Source organism: Myotis davidii, unplaced genomic scaffold (genome assembly GCF_000327345.1).
Source record: "Myotis davidii unplaced genomic scaffold, ASM32734v1 scaffold47, whole genome shotgun sequence".
NCBI classification, from domain to species: domain Eukaryota; kingdom Metazoa; phylum Chordata; class Mammalia; order Chiroptera; family Vespertilionidae; genus Myotis; species Myotis davidii.
The window spans coordinates 813,577-834,182 of record NW_006298163.1 but is presented as its reverse complement, the minus strand read 5'-3'; the positions used below and the strand labels follow the sequence as shown (position 1 = coordinate 834,182).

General features: G+C 39.6%; 1 protein-coding gene across 1 annotated transcript in view; it reads left to right on the top strand.

Annotated features, from left to right (window-relative positions):
• Positions 1-10,202: 10,202 nt before the first annotated feature.
• LOC102765344 (partitioning defective 3 homolog) overlaps positions 10,203-20,606 on the top strand; it is a 29,087-nt gene continuing 18,683 nt past the window's right edge. Inside the window, exon 1 of the mRNA XM_015570521.1 lies at positions 10,203-10,374. The gene's annotated coding sequence lies outside the window, so the exon portion shown is untranslated. The remainder of the gene's footprint in view (positions 10,375-20,606) is intronic.

Sequence of the window (20,606 nt, the reverse complement as noted above, 5' to 3'; positions counted from 1 at the left end):
TATCTTTTTAACCCAGAACATAGCTGCATGTTTTTAATTTGTGATGATTTATTACACTGAAATTGGTGTGAAATGGACAACAAATCTTGAGTGTCAGAATCTGAAAATGAATTTTATCAGCTGAGGAACGTGAGTGCCTTTGGGATTTGTGTAAGTTTCTTATAATTCTTTTCCTAGTATAAATGATGAGTAAAACTGTGAAAATAAACTGACAATGGCATGATAATTCCTAAGTAGCTAATTTCACATGTATACAAACACATAAATATAGCATTTACTTCAGTTTAGACTTTGTCTATAATTCAAGGTAGTTTGTACATATCCAAAGAAATATTTGTCTAAAAACTTTAAAGTAAATATGAGTACCATTTGTTATAGTTCAAACATGTCTATAAAAAAATGCAAACATTGTAACAAGGTTTTTACTAACTTTTGTTTTTCACTGTTCAAACTTGAAAAAGAATTTATACCTCTATACCAATATAAAAATGCTAAGATGGATGAAAAAGCTGCCCTACTTAGAAACTAACTTTGCATGCATAATTAATTTGAGCATCACATTCCTATTTCACAAGCAGAAGAGAAATTGAATTCAGGTGTTTTGTGAACATATGGGGGATTTACTGTGAATTTACGACCTGTGGTTTGAGTGTAAAACCCCAAGAAACTTGCTGATAAAACTTAATGAAGCTTGTGCAGAGGAGCTATTTTTATTTGTACTTTGGTAATTGATACATTTCTTGGTTTAACCTTCCCACTCCTTCCCCGTATTGCTCATAAATCTTCTAGTTTGAGCCATCCATAGTAGAAAGCCCCAGTCTAAGCCAGGCTACTCTAATGCTTAACTAATCTAAAGTTCAGTTTGCTTTTTCACAGCATTTGAGTCTGTTCCTTCTTTCTGTTTTAATTTAGCAATTTATGCTTCCTTGCCTGAATAGGTGACAGGAGGCAAACCCATGCACTCTCGGGGGAAGTATTCCAGGTTCTTCCAAGAGAAGCAAAAGCTTTCTCAGGGAGAGTGACACCACTTCACTCTGTTTTAAGTAAGCACAGATGAAGGCACAATGTAGCTCACTAAAACAATTTAGGTGACAAATTCGTTACCATTTAGCGGTTTTTCTCCCCAAGAATAAGCACATATTCAGAGAGAGGAACCTATCACACACCCAGGATTTTACAAAAAATGCTACTGATTTGAGTGCCAGGAACAAAAACATGTTGCAAGTACTCCATTTTACCGTATAGTTATAATGTCTTTAAATGAGAAACCTGTGTTCGCTCACTAATTTATAGCAATTACAAACTCAGTTCTGACATCTGTGAATTTTAACTCTTTGGTGATTACAGGACCAGGAATACTTTATGGAACTGCTAATCAGTATAGGAGAACATCTCAGTGAGGAGCGCGTTGTTTACCTATAGTCTCTGAATGGTGTCAGCTCCTGGAGGTTGTGCTGGAATCCCGTTTTAGTTCAGTGACATTCTGCCCCCAATGCTTTAGTCATCCCTGTTCAAGAACTTGTTTGTATCCACTTTATCATGCTGACAATCTGTCTGTTTTGAAAGGATTACAACTCTGCACATCCGTGCATGACATCACAGTGAAACATTGCTTAATGATCTGAGACATTTTTGGTCGTTGCTGGCTGCCTGTTTCTAAAGCTAGGTGACAGGCCTGTCCTACATGTTTTCCTGGTGTCACTTTTTTGCCTAATCCAGTCCTGGTGTCTGTTTTAAGTGATATCGATGAATTAGCTGAATTTTAGATTTTTCATTGGCCTAAATAAAGGGACTGAGTGTTTTCTCTTTCTTAGGATGCAAGAAGAATTAGTAATTGGACAAGGAAGGGAAAGGTACTCTAATTTTTTTTCAATGAAAGTCTTTCAAAAAAGAATAGTAATCTTAGGGTGGAATATTTACATAATGTGCTGAATCTTTAGTCTTCCATTTGTGTAATTACCAAGGAAGTCAATTTAGAGATACCTTTACTTCAAAAAGTGACTAAAAACCATGGGAACCTCCTGTGCAGGTTTGCATCATTACCTAAATGCATCATCAAGGCTTAGAGAAGTCACAATCCTTGAGCGTAAATGGAGTCCTTGGAGCTTTAATATACTGCCTTCTCTTTTCTGAGAGTGCTGGGATAGACTGTACTGATGTTCAGAAATCTTGATTGGGAATCCCAGAGCCTGTACGAACCTAGGACTGTGACGCTCTGGCAAGCAGAGGAGAAAGAGCTCCTTAAGCAGAGAAGTTGGCAGTTAGCAGAATTCTAGCATTGTCCCTCCGGGCTGTGTGGGAATACCTGAGTGAGTAAGAGAAATACAATAGGAAAAAGCATCAAGTGTGGAGATTCATTCTTTCCAAGATCTCACGATGTAATTCGGAAATTTATTTTTGTATTTTTTAATTGGGAGAAGAATAATGCCCTTTTGTATCCCTAGTAATTGGATGCCAATTGCAGGTGTAAAATTCACTAGCATTTGGAATAGAATTTTGTACTTAGGTCCAAAAATAAATTACTTGGGCTGAGAATTATATCTCAAAAATGAAAAGGCTAAAGATATAAGCTGATATGGTTACCCCAAATCTTTACTGTGTACCAATCTTTTGTAAATTGGGGGTTTGGAGGACATCTGTTAATGCCTGGACCCTTGGCAAAATAAGTAAAATCAGTTTTAAAACCAAACTAAGTTTTGTAGACTCTGAGAGAGCAGGGCTTCGGATGGTTAACTGGGCTCAAATTTTAAAAAACAGAGCCCAGCAGCCATTTCTGCATAAGGACCTTTCATGCAAACTGCTCTTCAGGGAGAAGCCTGCACTGAACTGCCTGACTGCACTGTGTTTCTGCTAGCTCAGCTAGCTGGTATAGAGGAGGTCCTGGAATTGTATTTCAACCAATAGGACTGAGGCTTTCTCCATCCAATCAGAGCTGTGCAGCTATATCTCCATCAACATTATCACTGATCAATCAGGATAGTGCCTTTTGGGCCACTCAAACTGCCAGGATTTAGAGTCCTCAGTTGCATGAAGACAGACCAGTCAGGGACACAGAAGTGCGGACTTCTGTCTGTATAAGCCAGCTCCCCTCTGGCTCTGAGAGCGTATTTTCCTTTTCCACTGAAAACTTAAGACTGTATTTCCCTGGGTGAGCTGAAACACCAAAGACCGCCTCACTGGAGCAGGGCAGTGCAGGCCAGAACAGAACAGCACAGTGCAGTGCAAGGCAGAGCAGAGCTGTCAACCCAAGAAGGTTGTTTTGGGTTGAATAAAGTTCCTTCTTCTCTGCACCCCAAATGGGCAATTCCTGTTGGCACTAAATTGGTGCCTACCATTAATAGAGAGTTTTAACCAGGAATATATCTCCTTTGAGATTCTAGCAGGTCACCAGTCTCTGCCAGGAGTGAGCCCTTGAGTTCAGTTTTACCTAATGACCTGGTTGGCAGGTCTAGTTTCACCACACTCTGGGAAAACATCCACATTTCTGCTTTGGTCTCATGAAGGCTAATTTTCAGAGATCACAGAACCAGAGTGGTGTGTTTTGGGTGAAGTGATTGGGAGATTGACAAAAGGAGTCACCCCTACATGAAATACAGTTTATTCTTGTACTATTATTTATTAATCATTGTATTATTTTCTATGCAAACTGTAAACCTACTTTTGCCCCACCTTGTATTTACTTTGTGCAGTTCTTCTCTGAGACCAGAACTTTGGCATAACTAACTATATAAATGACAGTGGTAAAATTTATTCTTCAAATATAGTTCCTCTCACTTATTCCGTTCTCGCCAACATGCTTTTGCAACAGGTAATATTTGGTTGCAACTGTGGGTAGGGCATAGGTCTGTGTGCTTCTAGACTACTTTCTTTCATGTAATATGTATAACCCCCTAACATTTTTTAAAGCGATGTGGTGGTAGTAGTGTAATGTAGTGTAGTGGGGATGTACGTGTGTATTCAAGGGAGGAAGGTATCTTTTGTTGTAATGAAACACAAGAGAGCAGACTCACTTTGCCATTGCATTTTAAACCCCTATTTGTGTCACATCCACTGACATCCTATTAGCCAAGTCAAGTCACATTGCTGACATTGGCATCAATGGGAACAGTTTTCTTTTCTTTCTTTCTTTTTTTTAATTATATAACATGACCATGTGCCAGGCATGATTTATTTACTTTTTGTTATGGTAAACTTTATGTTTTAGAGCACTTTTAGATTTACAGAAAATCAGTGAAGATAAAAGAGTTCTCAAATGCCCTACACCCGGCTACCCCTGTTAACATCTTACATTAGTAGGGCATCTTTGTTACAGTTTGAACCGATGATGACATGTTCTTATTTTTTTTAATATATTTTATTGATTTTCTACATAGAGGAAGGGAGAGAGACAGAGAGTTAGAAACATTGATGAGAGAGAAACATCGATCAGCTGCCTCCCCCACATCCCCCACCGGGGACGTGCCCGCAATATTTAGCCATTCAAATAGGTATAAAGTGGTATCTCATTTTTGTTTCATTTTGTAATTACATAATGACAAATAGTGTTAAACATTTTTTCATACTTATTTGTCATCTATATGTCTTCTTTGACGAAATTTCTGCTCAGATCTTGGCAAAATTGTACTGTCAATTGGGAAGATAGCCTTTTAAGGACATCTTGGTTGCTTCTAAGTTTTAGTAATTGCGAATAAAGCTGCAGGTTGGCATGCAGGTTGGGCTTTTGTCCATTTTTTAATTTTATTTTTATTTTTTTATTGATTAAGTTATTACATATGTGTCCTTATCCCCACGTTATCCCCTATCCCCGCATTCATGCCCACACCCACCTGTTGTCTGTGTAATGGGTACAGTTTTCTATTGCTGCATAACAAACTAACAGATTCTTAGCAGCTTAAAACACTCGTTAATTATATCTGTACCTGTGGGTCTGGAGTCTGGCAACAGCTTAGCTCAAGGTCTCATCCAGTGCATGCAGGGTGTCAGCCAGGCTGGGTTCTCACCTGGAGGCCCCAGCAGGCAGCATTGTTCCTTCTCCTGAAGTTGTTTGCAGCATTCTGTTTTATGCAGCTGTGAGATCCATGGCAGCTTTCATCTTCAAGGCCAGAAAAGACAGAGATGGACTATTAAGATGGACACTGTTCTTATATAAGCACAGCAATGTGATCATATATATTCCTTGACCTTTGTTGCATTTCACTGCATAGAAGCAAGTCACAGGCTGCCCACACTCAAGGGTGGGGCTTTGCACAAAGGTGTGAATAGCAAGAGGTGGGAATCATGCACCCACCTTAAAGTCTGTCCATCACAAATATTTGCTGAACAATTTTCCCTGCCACAGGGATGCAAAATACAAAATATATACATGTTAAGTGGTTGTGATAAAGGTATAAAAATTTAAGAAAGAGAAACATACATGTAAGTTCCATAAAACTGTTAAACAGTATTCGGGTCAGAGGACACTTACTAGTATTATTGACGAATTGAAAAGAACAGGAAGGAAGCCTTAGGAAAGGCTTTAAGGAAGTGGAATTTGATATCTTAGATTTACTAGTAGAATTGTAAAAAATGGGGAAAAAAGGAGAGGTTATTATAGAAAGATATAAACAGATTTATCTTACCCTTTTCTTTGGTAATTTCTCTTCTCTTATGATAGAGATTATAATTATCTCCCCTATGAGCACCATCAAAAGCCTGCCAAGATTCATTACCTCCCTCTGTTTCCCTCCCCCTTTTTTTCTTCCATGGGAAGGAGAGTGTATTCTAAGATGGTACCTCCCTTTTAAAAAAATGAGTGGCTGTTTTCCCTTCCATTGAATTCTGGATCTTAAAGCTGTGCCCTCTAGTTCAAATTTTCAGATTTCCTTTCCCTAATTAAAAATGTAAATTTGAACGTACTTTTACTCCATAAAGAATTAGTCACATCACAAACTCCTCTCTCTCAGCACATACAGGTCTGAAAAGATAGGCCAGAACTCAAGCCTGCAGGGCAGTCAGTGTAATCAGGGTTTGACAGATCAGAGGGAGCAGACACTTTACAAGAGACAAGACTATACGCACAATGCCCATTGTTTTAACATTTGTTTTTTGGGACTGTGACTAGGGGACCACTGGCCTTGTCTTGATGCAGTAAAAGTAAATGACCTAGAAAAGCAACTATAAAGTCAGCAGCAGCTGCAGAATATAAAGTAGAAGTTGCAAGATAGTACACAACAGACATTTTTGGGGAGGGGGCTTATCTAGGATCTTTAAAAAAGCCAACATTTAAAATTTGGGGCGAAAATTGTAGTTCTGACTTTTTTTAAAAAAAAAAATTAGGACCCATCACCAGACCTATATCCCTTCAGGGCAGCAACTTACTAGAACCAAGTAAGAGCCTCCCCTCTAGACCAAGCATATTACTCAAATTTGTCACAGAATACACGTTGGTGCTTCCAGTGGGGTCTCCTTCACTTTTTAGTTAATGACCCGCAAGCATTGGAATTTGTCCCGACTATGAAGACTGTGGGCATTGTTTTCAAAGTATTCACCGCATAGCACCCGCAGTGCGTTTGAACATAAGCAGATTCCTGGGCCCTGCACAGGACTTACTGAGTCAGAAAATATCCAGGGCAATCTCAGTCAATCAGCATTTTTTAACAAGCACTTGGGACGGCTCTCATGTATAATGTGCGTACGTGAGGACTGCTGCCATAAATTTTTTCCCATTCACTCTTCCTAAAGAGATGGTTGGATTGCCATCTGTGGAGCACAGATACAGGACCGGTACCATGGCTGCAGTTAGCAGGAATTGGTACGTTCAGCCCCTTTTGTGAAGCACATTGCAGTAGGCAAATCTGAAGGTTCTAAAGCCTAGTACACTGTGTGGTCTGCCTCTGACTGGAGACGACACATCCCATGATAATTATGGCTGGGAAAACTTAGAGTTCCATATATTTCAGGGTGTTGACATGCATGCCAGGTTAGGAATCTCCAGAGTGTGTGATCCAGTGTATCCTTTCTTAAATCAGACTGTTCTGAACCAAAACTAACCCTCTTTATTTAGCTAACATATAGGGTGTCCCAAAAAATACATACACACATTTTGAATAATTATAAAAGCAGTGTTAATTAAAAGACATTTTATTTTCAAAATTGAGCTATCACCTGTTAAAGTATGTATTCATTTTTGGGACATGTATGTGTGTGTGTGTGTGTGTAAAATTAAGTTTTAGTTGGGCTACAAGTACCAATTATAAGGGGAAACTAACTGTTAGTATTGGACTCTACTATCTTACTGTCCTCACCCTTCCTTTCTGCTCACTATTATTAAATTACTAGAGGCCTGGTGCATGAAATTCGTACACAGGTAGGGTCCCTAGGCCCAGCCTGGGATCAGGGCCAATTGGGGCCTCCTGGCTGCCGGCGGGGGGCCTCCCTTCCCCTGCTGCCAGCTGCCGGCTGGGGCCTTCCTTCATTCTGTGCTGCCCCCTCATGGTCAGCACATGTCAAACTCCTGTCTCCCAGTCGAACTCCCGAGTGGACAATTTGCATATTAGGCTTTTATATATATAGATGATTTATTGAGTTTTATTGTCTCACTCACCCATCAGATTGACTCAGGTGGTATATTTATTCTACTCTTCTCAAAAATATAATGAGCAACTTTAAGTTGTCAGTGAACCCAAATATAAGTTTTCAGTGCTAATGAAAATTTAAAATTTCCTTTGGCTTTCTTGGCAGAAGAGCTAACCAAGAACATTAGAAGTCTAAGTATGAATTATTGAATCATTATAGATGAGGCTGAGAAACAGAAGTGAGCAGCTGCAATGGTTTCATCGCTTGAAGCCAGGATTTTACCTTCAGATGCCAATGTTATTCCCCAAGGATGCTGAATGGCCTTCCAGTCTTTGGAAGTCCTCATCAATCATGAAAACCATTGCAGCCTGCTTTCTAATTTCAACCCTTAGAGGGGGGCTTTCCTAGTGTTAGGCAAGTTGGTTGGCATTCTCTAGGGCATAGGAGGAAAGGAAAAGAATGTGCTACAGTGGTCTCACCAGCTGCTCAGATTCGGAAATAAGAGTGAGGTGACTTCCAGGACTCATCTAATACTATGAAAAACACAAAGTTGCCAGAATTTCAAATGAAGAATACTGGGTCAATTCCTGTTGGGCGATACACTTTCAATTATTTGCAAATAGTTAGAAGTCAATTTTCATCAATGGCGTGGGCTTCATGAACCTAATAATTATTGGATTGAAGCTATCTGTGCTACATGAAAATAATAGAGAAATATTTCTAGTTATATTTGTCGGTCAAGACTCCTATGAAAGCTATGAAGTATGCCCAGAACAGAAAAAGGTACAGTGGAAAGATGGCAATGAACTTAATGAATGTTCACTTTTCTATCTCTTTGTCTGTGAGTGTAATGATTCTCATGCCTACACCATCACAGTTTCACAGAGAGAAACTGGGCATCACATTGAGAAGACAGTACTGAGAATTTATCTGTTCAAACAAATGTTTTAAAAGCCAATAGGAAAAGGAACCTGCCTGGCTCAAGAGTGTGGAGGTCAAGTTTTAAAGCTGTATATAACTATGAGCTGAAGCCTCATGTTGTCAAGTAGCACATTTTACAGACCTACTCACCTTTAATGTTCTCAGGCTAATCAATTCAAAAGGTTTGTCAGAAGAAAAACAACCTTTTATTGACTGGGAAAATAACCAAATTGAATATACTAGCAAGATATTCCAGAAGCTCTAATGAAATTGATGAAAACATAAAGGTGATAGGGATCAACCCAGTAGATTAAATGGTAACAGACTATCTTGTATTCATGGAAGATGTTAATACTTTGGTCCTATACATGAACATTTTCAATTTCAGATTTTTAAGCCTTTGCAGTTCTTCAAAATATGTGTAATTATGCAAAGACATGTTGGTTTGAGAATTGTATGTACTCTACCATAACAGACTTTTATTTTTCCAAGATACCTCATAAATTTCATCACTCAGGAGTGTGTGCAGCCAAAGGAACTCAGTAACACACTGAGTATCCAGGGCAACCTGTTTTCAGTGAAGAGACTTCATCTTCCTAATAACTTACCGCTTACCATTCTGCTAGCAGTTTGAAGGGTAAATGTGATAAATATAAGAGTTGGTCCTTATCCTTAACAGGTCTGAAGTCTTGTTGGGGAGACAGTATACTTCTAGTGTACTTGAATAGCTTTTCTGGTAGGATGCAACATAGTGCTCAGGGAATGGAATAAACCAAAAGTGGCAGTAGGTGTAAGATTGATTTACTTTTGGTCATCTCTATTACTCTTTCAAAATACTGTTTTTAAAATTTGTATGACTTTGTAAAGGAGGGGTTTTGGAATACAATATGTGTTTTTCTAAGTGAGGCATGGCACAGTGGGATGGGACTAGACTCTAGAATCCAGAAAAATCTGGATTCTTGTCTTACTTTCAATACTGGGCAGCTGGGAGGCTTCTAAAAAGTTACTTGTCTTCTTTGAATGACAGTTTCTACATTGGTATGTGTGTATGTGTAGGGTTGTAATACTGCCTTCTGAGCTTATGTTATAAGCATTTGTGAGAATAAAGTCAAATTCATTGCTATAAAAAAGAAGGCAACATCATTATGAACTAACTGATTACATCAAGCTAGCACCTGAAGTTACTTTTAAAAATGCTTTTCATTTATGCTCTGAGAGTTGCATTTTGTGCATAGACCTCTGATACTGCATAAGTAGGAACTTTATGTAATGGCATTATGAAATAATACTGTAAGACTATATTGTATGGTATTTTCTCACTTGATTGTTAACAGCATGATATTTAGAGCAAAAAAATGATTATTATGTTCACTTCATATATTTAAATAAACTGCAACTTAGCAGCGTTAAGTTCCTTAGTCTAAGAAGGTGGAGGGGCTAGGACTGGACCCTGATATTTCTGACTTTTAAAGCAATATTTTCTCCAAAAAGTTTTTCTGTGGACACCTTGCCAGATTACAGAAAGGAAATGAGGTTTTACATTCCTGTGAAAAAGGAATGTCTAAAAATACTATTCTCCCTCTTGAATATTTGTCTGAAATAACTTCAATAAGTCTTAATCAAAATGAAAGCATATTTCAAATGCCCAGATACTGTTTTTAAAATTCACTTCCTCTTAAATAGTGTCATCTGCCAGCAAGATGCCCTTTTTTCCAGTAACTGCAAGGGACAGATTGTATTTGTGAAGGGTTTTCATTGTTGCCCATTCTCTCTTTTAGCAACAGGTCAACTACTAGCAACCATGATCGGATACAGCGTCTACGACAGGAGTTCCAGCAAGCAAAGCAGGATGAAGATGTAGAAGATCGGCGACGCACTTATAGCTTTGAACAACCCTGGGTGAGTATTTGGTTCTTTGGCACAATGGATAGTCCTGCAGCTTTCTGCAATAAAAGCCACTAAACTATGACCTCAGTCTTTTATGAAGCGAGACAAGATGGAGCCAAATTCCTTTAACTTTTAACATATCGACCTTCCCCTCATTTCCATGTGGGTTTCATCATTGCTAATTTCATTTTACATCTCATTGCACCATCTGTCTATTGCACAATAGCTTTCATTTGCCTTATGACAAGGCATAGCAAAACTATTCTTGGTCTCAATTATACATTTTTTAAGTTCAGTAAATGTTTTTCTATATATATTTTCCTCAGAATCAGAGACAGAATAAATTAGCTCAACGCATGCCTGTAGTGTACTTACTATATGAAAGTACAGTGTTTAGTCATTCTTATTTCTTTATTCTTCCATGGCCTCTTTGTGTATTTGCTGAATCCCTCTCATTTATCTGCTTCTACCCTGTTCTAATTCATCCTCCACACGACCACCAGAGTGATCTTTCTAAAGTAAAACTTTGAATGGCCTCTCAGTGCCCACAAGACACAGTGTGGCATGCTAATAAACCCTCTTCAGTCTTGCCCCAGACTTGTGTTTTGCTTTAGCAACAATGGGAATGGGAGGTATTGGAGCAGACTTGGGGGTTCAAGATTATGGAAATGTTGAGGAATATCTTTGGAAGCTTGAGGAAGAGTCATTTGGGGGTGAAGAAATTGTCTGCTTGAGGCAAGAAGATCTAGCTGAGGGTATTAGTAAGGTTCCATCAACATAGTAATGTGACCATAACCAACAATGCTTAGAGGACTAGGAATAGAAAAAAAACATTTTTTTAGATTAATTCTGTGAAGGAGATTGGCAAGACAGACTTGGCAGAAAGTTGAGGCAGGCACTCTAGAACTCTGGTGAGGATGCAGGTGAAGCATCATCCAGTCTGGGTAGGTTGGTAAGTATAGCTCAAGGAAGGATTACCTTGATTGCCTAGGAGGAAGCAAGAATGGACAGCAGGCAAGAAGTCATAAAACCTAGGAGGCTATTGTCAAGATAATCCGTTATTGGGAGTCCAGAATCTTGGAGGTGGCCCAATTCTGGGTGATGTTGAGGTCCAAGATGTGCCATCCATGCATGTGTGTTCCTGAAGTACAGTAGATATTAGTGTCAAAAAAGGTAATGAGTTCAATTCAAAGTGTTGGGAATATCATTACAGTAGATATTTTTGAGAAGGGGGCGCAGAAAGAATGGTGGTAGGAAAGACTTGAAGTAAAAAAGAAAATGATTCTGTTTTGTTTGGGGAAGGATAAATGACCCAGCTAACACAGAACTGAGAGATTGGTGATATAGAGAAGAAGAGAGAAAAGTAGAAATATAGTGCGAGCCTTTAATATGAGATCGAAGGTTTGAAGAAGAATGGACAGAACAGTCTTCCACTAAGCAGGTGACCTGGTTCTCCAGGTGTCAGTTTTCTTATTTGTAGGCCCAGACAGAGCATTAGAGTAGGTGACTGGGTGTCTGTTATTAAATAAATCCTTTGTTTGAATGAAAACTTTGTTTGAGAGGAAACTGAGTGTGTAAAGTAAAGAAGATGGAAGTAGAGCTTCTCCAAGTGTGGTCCACAGATCAGCACCTTCCCTGATGCTGGGAGCTTATTAGAAATGTACCTTCCTATTCTGCCTCAGATCTACTAGATCTGAACCTCTATAGGTGCGGCCCAGGAATCTATATTTTAACAAGCTCTCCAAGTCCTTCTGAAACATGTTTAACTTTGAGAAGCACTACTGTAGAGTTTATATCATCTCTCTTTTGTCCTAAAACCCAATACCTTCAATATGCTCTTACACAAGGCCAGAGAGCTATAAAGGATTTTTTTATCATGGGATTTAGTGATCAAATTGGAGTTGGTGGAAGATGAATTATGTGAATGCAAGGAGAAGACTAAACAATGGGAAGACCATTACTAGTATGAAGGACTTTGGTGTAATTCAGGTGAGGAAGATGGGGCCTTAGAACAGGCAATTGGCAATATGAGGCCAGCATCCACTAGTAAAAACTCCTGAAATCAACCCTAACCCAATTTTGAGATGTTATGGGAAAAGTCCAGCTGATCTAATATCTAAGAAAATCTCAAATTCTCCTCTACAACAAGATTACTACTAATGATATTTTTAATAAAGTTTATAGTTTATTTTTCTAGCTGATCAAGTAAATTGAGTCATTTCCATGTAACAACATAGCAGAATTTTTAAATCTATTTATGTAGTTTGGAATAATTGACTCAATCTATTCCTACTAGGTTTCTTAAAGCAGGTTTCTTTTGTGATATTTGGAAAACATCCTTACCTGTGTATATTTTCTCAAATATCTTTAACTGTGTATATTTGAAAAGAATAATGAGAACAGGACAACTTGAAGGAGAAAACAGCAACTGCATATGGAAATCATTCTTACCCACACTGTTTGAACTCACAGAATTCCTCATGGGTTTCTCATTCCCCACCCCATATCATGAGGAGCAGTATGACACCATTTTACTTTACTTGGGAATGCAGATTTCAAACCAACACATTCACATCAGTTATTCTTTAACTAGAGACCCAGTGCACAAAATTCATGCATGGGGGTGGGGGAGGTGTCCTGCAGCCTGGCCTGCACCCTCTCCAATCTGGGATCCCTCTTGCAAACCAGAACCATTGGCTCCTAAGCGCTCACCTGCCTGCCTGCCTGATGCCCCTAACTGCTCTCCCCTCCTTGTCTGATCCCCTTAACTGCCTATCTGCTCTCCCCTCCTGGCCTAACCCCCCTAATTGCCCATCTGCTCTCCCTTCCTCTCCACGCCTTCAGACCCAGGCACAGGAGTGCTGAGAGCTCTCCATCAAGGCTCCGCCCCCATCCTGAAGCCCCCCTCCAGGCCAGGTGGTGCCACAGGGCTGCACTTGCCTCTTCCAGGGGGACCACCATGGCCTGTCCTGACGCCCCCCTCTGGGCCGGTGGTGCGGTGGGCCTGCAGGCGCCTCCACCATGGGGGCCGCCCTCGGAGGCATCCTCATGTCCTGATGGTGCAAATCCCCGCCCCCACCCACCAGCTCCTGTGTTTGTGCAGTCTGTTGAATGGTCGTGACTGGGACACCATTAGTACCAATTAGCATATTACCTCCTTATATATATACTAGAGGCCCAGTGCACAAAAATGTGTGCACTCAGGGAGGTCTCTCAGCCCGACCTGTGCCCTCTCACAGTCTGGAACCCCTCAGGGAGTGACCACTTGCTGGTCATTCCCTGGGGGATTGGGCCTAAGCTGCCAGTCAGACATTCCTCTGGAAGCCCAGGAGCCCTCAGGGGATGTTGTATATGTATATGTATATGTATATGTATATAGATAGATTATGTAATTCATTAAGTTTCTTGAGTGCTTCCTGTGTTCTGGTCATTGGGTTTGGTGCTGGAACAGAAAGATGAGAAAAAAGAATGCCCTTAGAACTCTTTGTTCAGTTTGTGATAAGGTTATGCACAGACTATTAAGCACAGAGCAACCACACCAAATCAGTTGTGGGAGATCAGGGAGACCTGAAATAACACCTCTTTGAAGTTAGAATACTTTTTTTTCTTTCTTCAGCTGTTTTATTTTATTTTTTTACATATCTGTCAACAATTACTTTATTTTTTAAATTTTATCTTTATTGTTGAAAGTATTACAGATGTCTGTTTTGTGGTTCTTTCTTCCCCCATTGACCCCCTCAACCTGAACCCACTACTCCCAAGCCTTTGCCACACTATTGTCTATGTCTGTGGGCCATGCATATTTTCACATAAGTATCCTGTTAATTTCTCCCCCTCCAGTCCTCTCCGCCCCACCTTCTCTCTGAAATTCATCAGTCTGTTCATGGTTCTATGTCTTTAGATCTATTTTGTTCACCAGTTTATGTTGTTCATTAGAGCCCATATATGAGTGAGATCATGTGATACTTATCTTTCTCTGACTGTCTTATTTTGCTTAGCCTAATACTCTCCAGGTCCATCCATGCTGTTGCAAATGGTAAGAGTTCCTTCTTTTTTACCACTGTGTAGTATTCCATTGTGTAAATGTACCACAGTTTTTCTATCCACTCATCTGCTTATGGGCACTTGGGCTGTTAGAATACATTTTAAATGGATAAATTTGAGAAATAGAGAAAGGTCTCTTTGGTAACCAAGATTAATTGGATTTATTTCTGGTTGGTGACATTGTATCCACATGCTCCAAGTTTGTTTTAGGCTAAAGGAACATTTCCTACTCTTAGCTCTAGATGTTTTTCACTGGGAGATGTGGAAAAGATTTGATATTCATTTTGGTTTTTTTATTTGTTTGAATGGGGACTATGAGTATGTTTCTATATTATCTACTTAATATGAACAATCATATTAAGAAAAATGTTTGACAAAATCTTGTGGATTTAGAAATGCAACTACTGAAAGTCATGAGCCAAATTATTGTATAGCAAAATGCCATAGCAACTTTAGACAGAAAATTTGGCTTGTAGTTATCACTTCCTGTAATTAATGAGAAGGGAATTATTTGGATGACAGACTGATTACTTTAGGAATGGAATAATTTCCTAAATTGTGGGGTCAGAAGTTAACATTTTCTTTTTATTTATTTATTTTGTTTTCAAACAATTGGGATTTTGCAGTATACTCTCCATTTTACTTGTCATATAAATGAGCTTCAAGTGACTGTAATTCTACTTAATGTATTAATTTTCATACAAATTCTCATTGTTACCCTAATAAGAGCTGCTTGCTTATTCTAAATGTAGCTTAGTATATGGTATTTATTATGTGTTTTACAAACTGAGCTTTGAGTATTTTGAATCTTTTTTCTTTTCCCCGTATGTGTTTTGACCTTGACAGGTCACTATGTTTGGAAAGGTTGAGAATCATTTTAGTTTTAAGGAACTACAAGCTCTTCTTCACACTGTATACAGCTTAAACCATATTAGTTGAAATTGCCATGCTTGTTAGAAATGCCCCCACACAAAGTGCAACCAGATGTGTCACACAGAAAAATATCCAAGCCGATTACTTTACATACAGAGAGAGATATGTGGAAAATTCATCCGAGGAGCCTTTTCAATTCAACCATTTTCAAAATGTTCTCTCTAAACTCTATGGAATGCACCTGTTTCTGGGCTTTTGTTCAAAATAATGTTTGGGCCTGAGGGAGCTGATTTGTGGCACAAAAGGTCTTTAGAGGAGCAGAGGCCCAGAAAATTTCCTTAGCTCCACAATTGAACTGAATTCTCTCCCAAGCTGAGTAAGAGAAGGATCAGAAAAAGCAACTTCTTCCCCACGTACTGCCAGGTGCAACTTAAGTAAAGCAGCAAGTTGCTTTAAATCTTCTCTAAGTTAATGGAACAGTGGCCGAGGTTAGGGTTATTATCACAGAGCTCAGATAGGGGCAGGACTTAGTATTGCTTTTAAAAGAATTAAATTCCAGGCTGCAGACATAAGTATAGTATGCTGTTCAACTTTGCAGACACTTGAGTACTGCCCACAAGGAGACTTGCTGGCTGAGAGGACTGATAGATGGGATAATGGAACCTTTAATAGCTATGTTGCTAAATCCTTCCCATCCCAGGTTGGTAATGACTGAGTAGTTTAGTCCTTCAGATAGAAAATTGATCCAATGCGATGTGAATATCCTCTTCTCCCCAAGCTTTCTTTCTAGCTGTCTGTCTTTAAATACATTTTTAAAAATCTTCTTGGACTTTTAATGGCTTCTCTTACCATTGTAGAGTTTTGCCTGCTGAAATTAGAGAGCCAATCTACAGTACACAGCCAACAGCCACCCAGCACTCCTAGATTGCCTTCCCTACACCTGGGGAATTTGAAAAAATATGGTTTCCTTTTTGTTTTCATCTTTTTTAAGACTTCAAATGTGTGTGCTTTCATTTCCTTACAGTGAGTATTCATACTTTAACTCAAAAAATGCCTTCTTGGTTGACAGCTTTGCAGTAGTATTGCTCTAGTTCAGTTTGGGTGCAAGTAACCTCCTTTGGAAATTGACCTGGAGAAAGCCATTCTTGCAGCAAAGGGGTACCCTTTAGTCATGGCACAAATTTCTGTGCTGCTATAAAGCTGTTCCCTATTCTTGTAGCCGCCATGCCAGTGGCAGAGCCTTCAGAGGCTGCTTTAGTCTGTGAGCCTGCTGCGCCAGAGTGGGTATATTTATATGTGTAGAGCCACCCCTTTGTTTTCCATGCAGCTACTACTTAAGATGGGGGAAAATAGATCCAAACACTGGTTGGGAAAGATGAGATGAAGACAGTAATATTATATTAAAACCAAAACATGTGTTTATAAAAATGTTATGAGGGAAATTGGCATGCTCTGCAGATTTCTCAACCATTACATTATTAGTAGCAAATAAGCTTTTCAACATTCAGAACCTATAAGAGTTCAATCAATAGTTGTCTAAATATAGTGGAGATGTGGGCTGGGAAGACAAGATTGATAGACAAAAGTTAATGTTGGACTAAAATGATAAAAAGTCTACTATCTACACTAATAAAAGAGAAACATGGTAATTGGCGTATGACTGCTACCCTTCCCATTGGCTAATCAGCGAGATATGCAAATTAACTGACAGCCGAGATGGCGGCCAACAGCCAGGCAGCTGAGAACAGGAGGCTTGGTTGCCCCAGCTATGGAGGAAGCCAAAGTTCCCCGTCTGCAGCTGTGGGGCTCTGAGCTCCTAAAACAACTCCAAAAGATACAATGTTTCAATTATAGAAGCTAAAAGATGGCGGTTAATTTGCATACTCAGGCTCCAAGCAGAGCGAAGCCAAACAGCCCTGAAGCGGCAGGGCAGAGAGGCCTCCGGGCCCAGGGATCAGCAGAGCCGACAGGCCTCCCGGCCCCCAGATCAGCGGAGCTGAGAGGTGACCCAGCCCCGCAATCAGCGGAGCTGAGAGGCCTCCCGGCCGGGATCAGCAGAGCCAACAGGCCTCCCAGTCCTGGGATCAGTGGAGCCGAGAGGCCTCCTGGCCGGGATCAGCAGAGCCTCGAGGCCTCAGGACCCCCGGGTCAGTGCTGCCGAGAGGCCTCCCGGCCCTGGTTATCAGCGGAGCTGCGAGTCCTCCCGGCCCGGGATCAGCGGAGCTGCGAGGCCTCAGGACCCCTGGATCAGCAGAGCCGAGAGGCATCCTGGCCCTGGGATCAGCGGAGCAGCGAGGCCTCCCAGCATCGGGATCAGTGTGACGCTTTATCTCCCGATGGGTCCCAGACTGCGAGAGGGCACAGGCCGGGCTGAGGGACCTCCTCTCCCCACCCCGAGTGCACAAATTTTTGTGCACCGGGCCTCTAGTAGGAAATAATGACCTATAATAGCAATGCCCACTTTTAAACAGAATAAACTATTTATACTCTTTATATGATTCAGTGACATAAAATTATTTTTACCCTCTCTAAATTACCATTATTATACCAGAATATTAGGGTTACAGCACATTTGAATTGCTAAAATAAAGATTATAGATCTCAAGGGGATATCAATATTCTTTCTGCTATTGCTAGTCTCATCATTCTCATCATCACCTTCACAATAGGTGTTGATGCAAAGCACATGAACTCTGTGTATTCTATTTTTGTTTTCTATACATGCTGTTGCACATATGTGGAAACTTGAACATCTTTTGTTTTTCAGAGTATTTTAAAATTATTGAATATTTTATGTAAATATTAATAAAACAGTAATGGATTTTATTTCATAAGGGACATGTATACTTTTATATTAACCTTTAAAAATCTTATATTACCTAGTTCTCATTAGTACTGAAACTCTGTACTGTATTTATTTTTGTTCTTTCTTTAATCTATCAACTGTAAGCAGGTTTTTAAAAATTTATCTTTATTGTTGAAAGTATTATAGTTGTTCCCTTTTTTCAATACATTGACCTCCTCTACCCCACTTCCATCCCTCCTCAGAACTTACCCACACTAATGTCTGTCCATAGACTATTCATACATGCATATATGTAAGTTCTTTGTTTAATCTCTTCCTGTCCCCCATCCACTTCCCTCCGAGATTTGTCAGTCTGTTCCATGTTCACAGGTCTCTGAATCTATTTTGTTCATCAGTTTAATTTGTTCATTGGATTCCACATATGAGTGAGATCATGTGATACTTGTCTTTCAGTGACTAGCTTATTTCGCTTAGCATAATACCCTCCAGGTCTCTCCATGCTGTCTCAAAGGATAAGAGATCCTTCCTTTTTTGCAGCTACACAGTATTCCATTGTGTAAACATATTATTGCTTTTTAAATCTATTCATCAACTGATGGCCACGTGGGCTGTTTCCAGAATTTACCTATCCCATATAATAAAGAGGGAATATGCTAATTTGTCCGTGATGGTGTCCGAGTCACAGCGATCAATGTGTTGAGCACGCACAGGAGCTGGGGGCAGGGGCGGGGACTTCCGCCCCCAGTGGCAACATGCCCAGGCCTGCCCAATGCTAATGTCTCTCCCAGCACTGAGGTGAACCTGCCTGCCTGCATCCCTGACCTGGGATGTAACCCTGCCTGCTGTGTCCGTGCCCAGCACTGAGGTGAAGCAGGCAATACAGTGTCCAAGTCACGCCCAGTCAATGGCTTGTGCATGCACAGGAGCTGGGGGAGCGGGGACTTCTGCCCCCAACGGAGGCACTCCCAGGCCTGCCCAGCGCTGAGGTGAAGCTGCCTTTCAGACTATAACTTCAGCCATCAAAGATCAAACTGTACACCCCAAATGCTTTTTCTTGGATGGTCCAGGTGGTAGTGGAAAAACATATCTTTATAAATTTTTAATACATTGTATTAGTGGTTGTGGTGGTTTTGTTTTACCCACAGGGCCTACAGGAATTGCCGCAAATTTACTTCTCAGTGGAAGTACCTTTCATTCCCAATATAAATTACTAATTCTATTAAATGAAACTTCAATTTCTAGGTTTGATATAAAGAGTGAAGTTGCTAAAACTATTAAAAAGGCCCAACTTCTCATTATTGATGAATGCACCATAGCATCCAGTCATGCTATAAATGCCATAGACAGATTACTAAGAGAAATTATGAATTTGAATGTTGCATTTGATGGGAAAGTTCTCCTCAGAGGGGATTTTCGACAATGTGTCAGTATTGTACTGCATGCTATGCCGTAGTACAAATGAGGTTAAAGTACTGTAGTGTTTGGGGATGTTTCAGAAAGTTGTCTCTTAAAACAAATATGAGATCAGAGGATTCTGCTTATAGTGAATGGTTAGTAAAACTTGGAGATGGCAAACTTGATAGCAGTTTTCATTTAGGAATGGATATTATTGAAATCCCCTATGAAATGATTTGTAATGGATTTATTATTGAAGCTACCTTTGGAAATACTATATCTATAGATAATATTAAAAATATATCTAAACATGCAATTCTTTGTCCAAAAAATGAGCATGTTCAAAAATTAAATGCAGAAAATTTGGATATACTCAATGGAGATTTTCACACATATTTGAGTGATGATTCCATTGATTCAACTGATGATGCTGAAAAGGAAAATTTTCCCATTGAATTTCTTAATAGTATTACTCCTTCGGGAATGCTGTGTCATAAATTAAAATTGAAAGTGGGTGCAATCATAATGCTACTTAGAAATCTTAATAGTGAATGGGGTCTTTGTAATAGTACTAGATTTATTATCAAAAGATTACAACCTAACATTATTGAAGTTGAAGTATTAACAGGCTCTGCAGAGGGAGAGATTGTTCTGAATCCAAGAATTGATTTGTCCCCATCTGACACTGGCCTCCCATTTAAATTAATTCAGCAACAGTTTCCCGTGATGCGAGCATTTGCAATGACTATTAATAAATAACAAGGACAAACTCTAGACAAAGTAGGCATATTCCTACCTGGACCCGTTTTCGCACATGGTCAGTTATATGTTGCTTTCTCTCGAGTTCGAAGAGCTTGTGATGTTAAAGTTAAAGTTGTAAATACTTCATCACAAGGGAAATTAGTCAAGCACTCTGAAAGTGTTTTCACTTTTACTGTGGTGTACAGGGAGATATTAGAATAAGTTTAATCATTTTATCAGTCATTGTTTGCATCACTGTTGTTTGTATATCATGCCTCTGTTGTTGTTGTATCATTTTGTTACTGTTTATTAATAAATTTATGTATTATTTCCATATACATTTTACTAATTTCCTTTCATCTCTGACACTTTTATTATAGCGAGA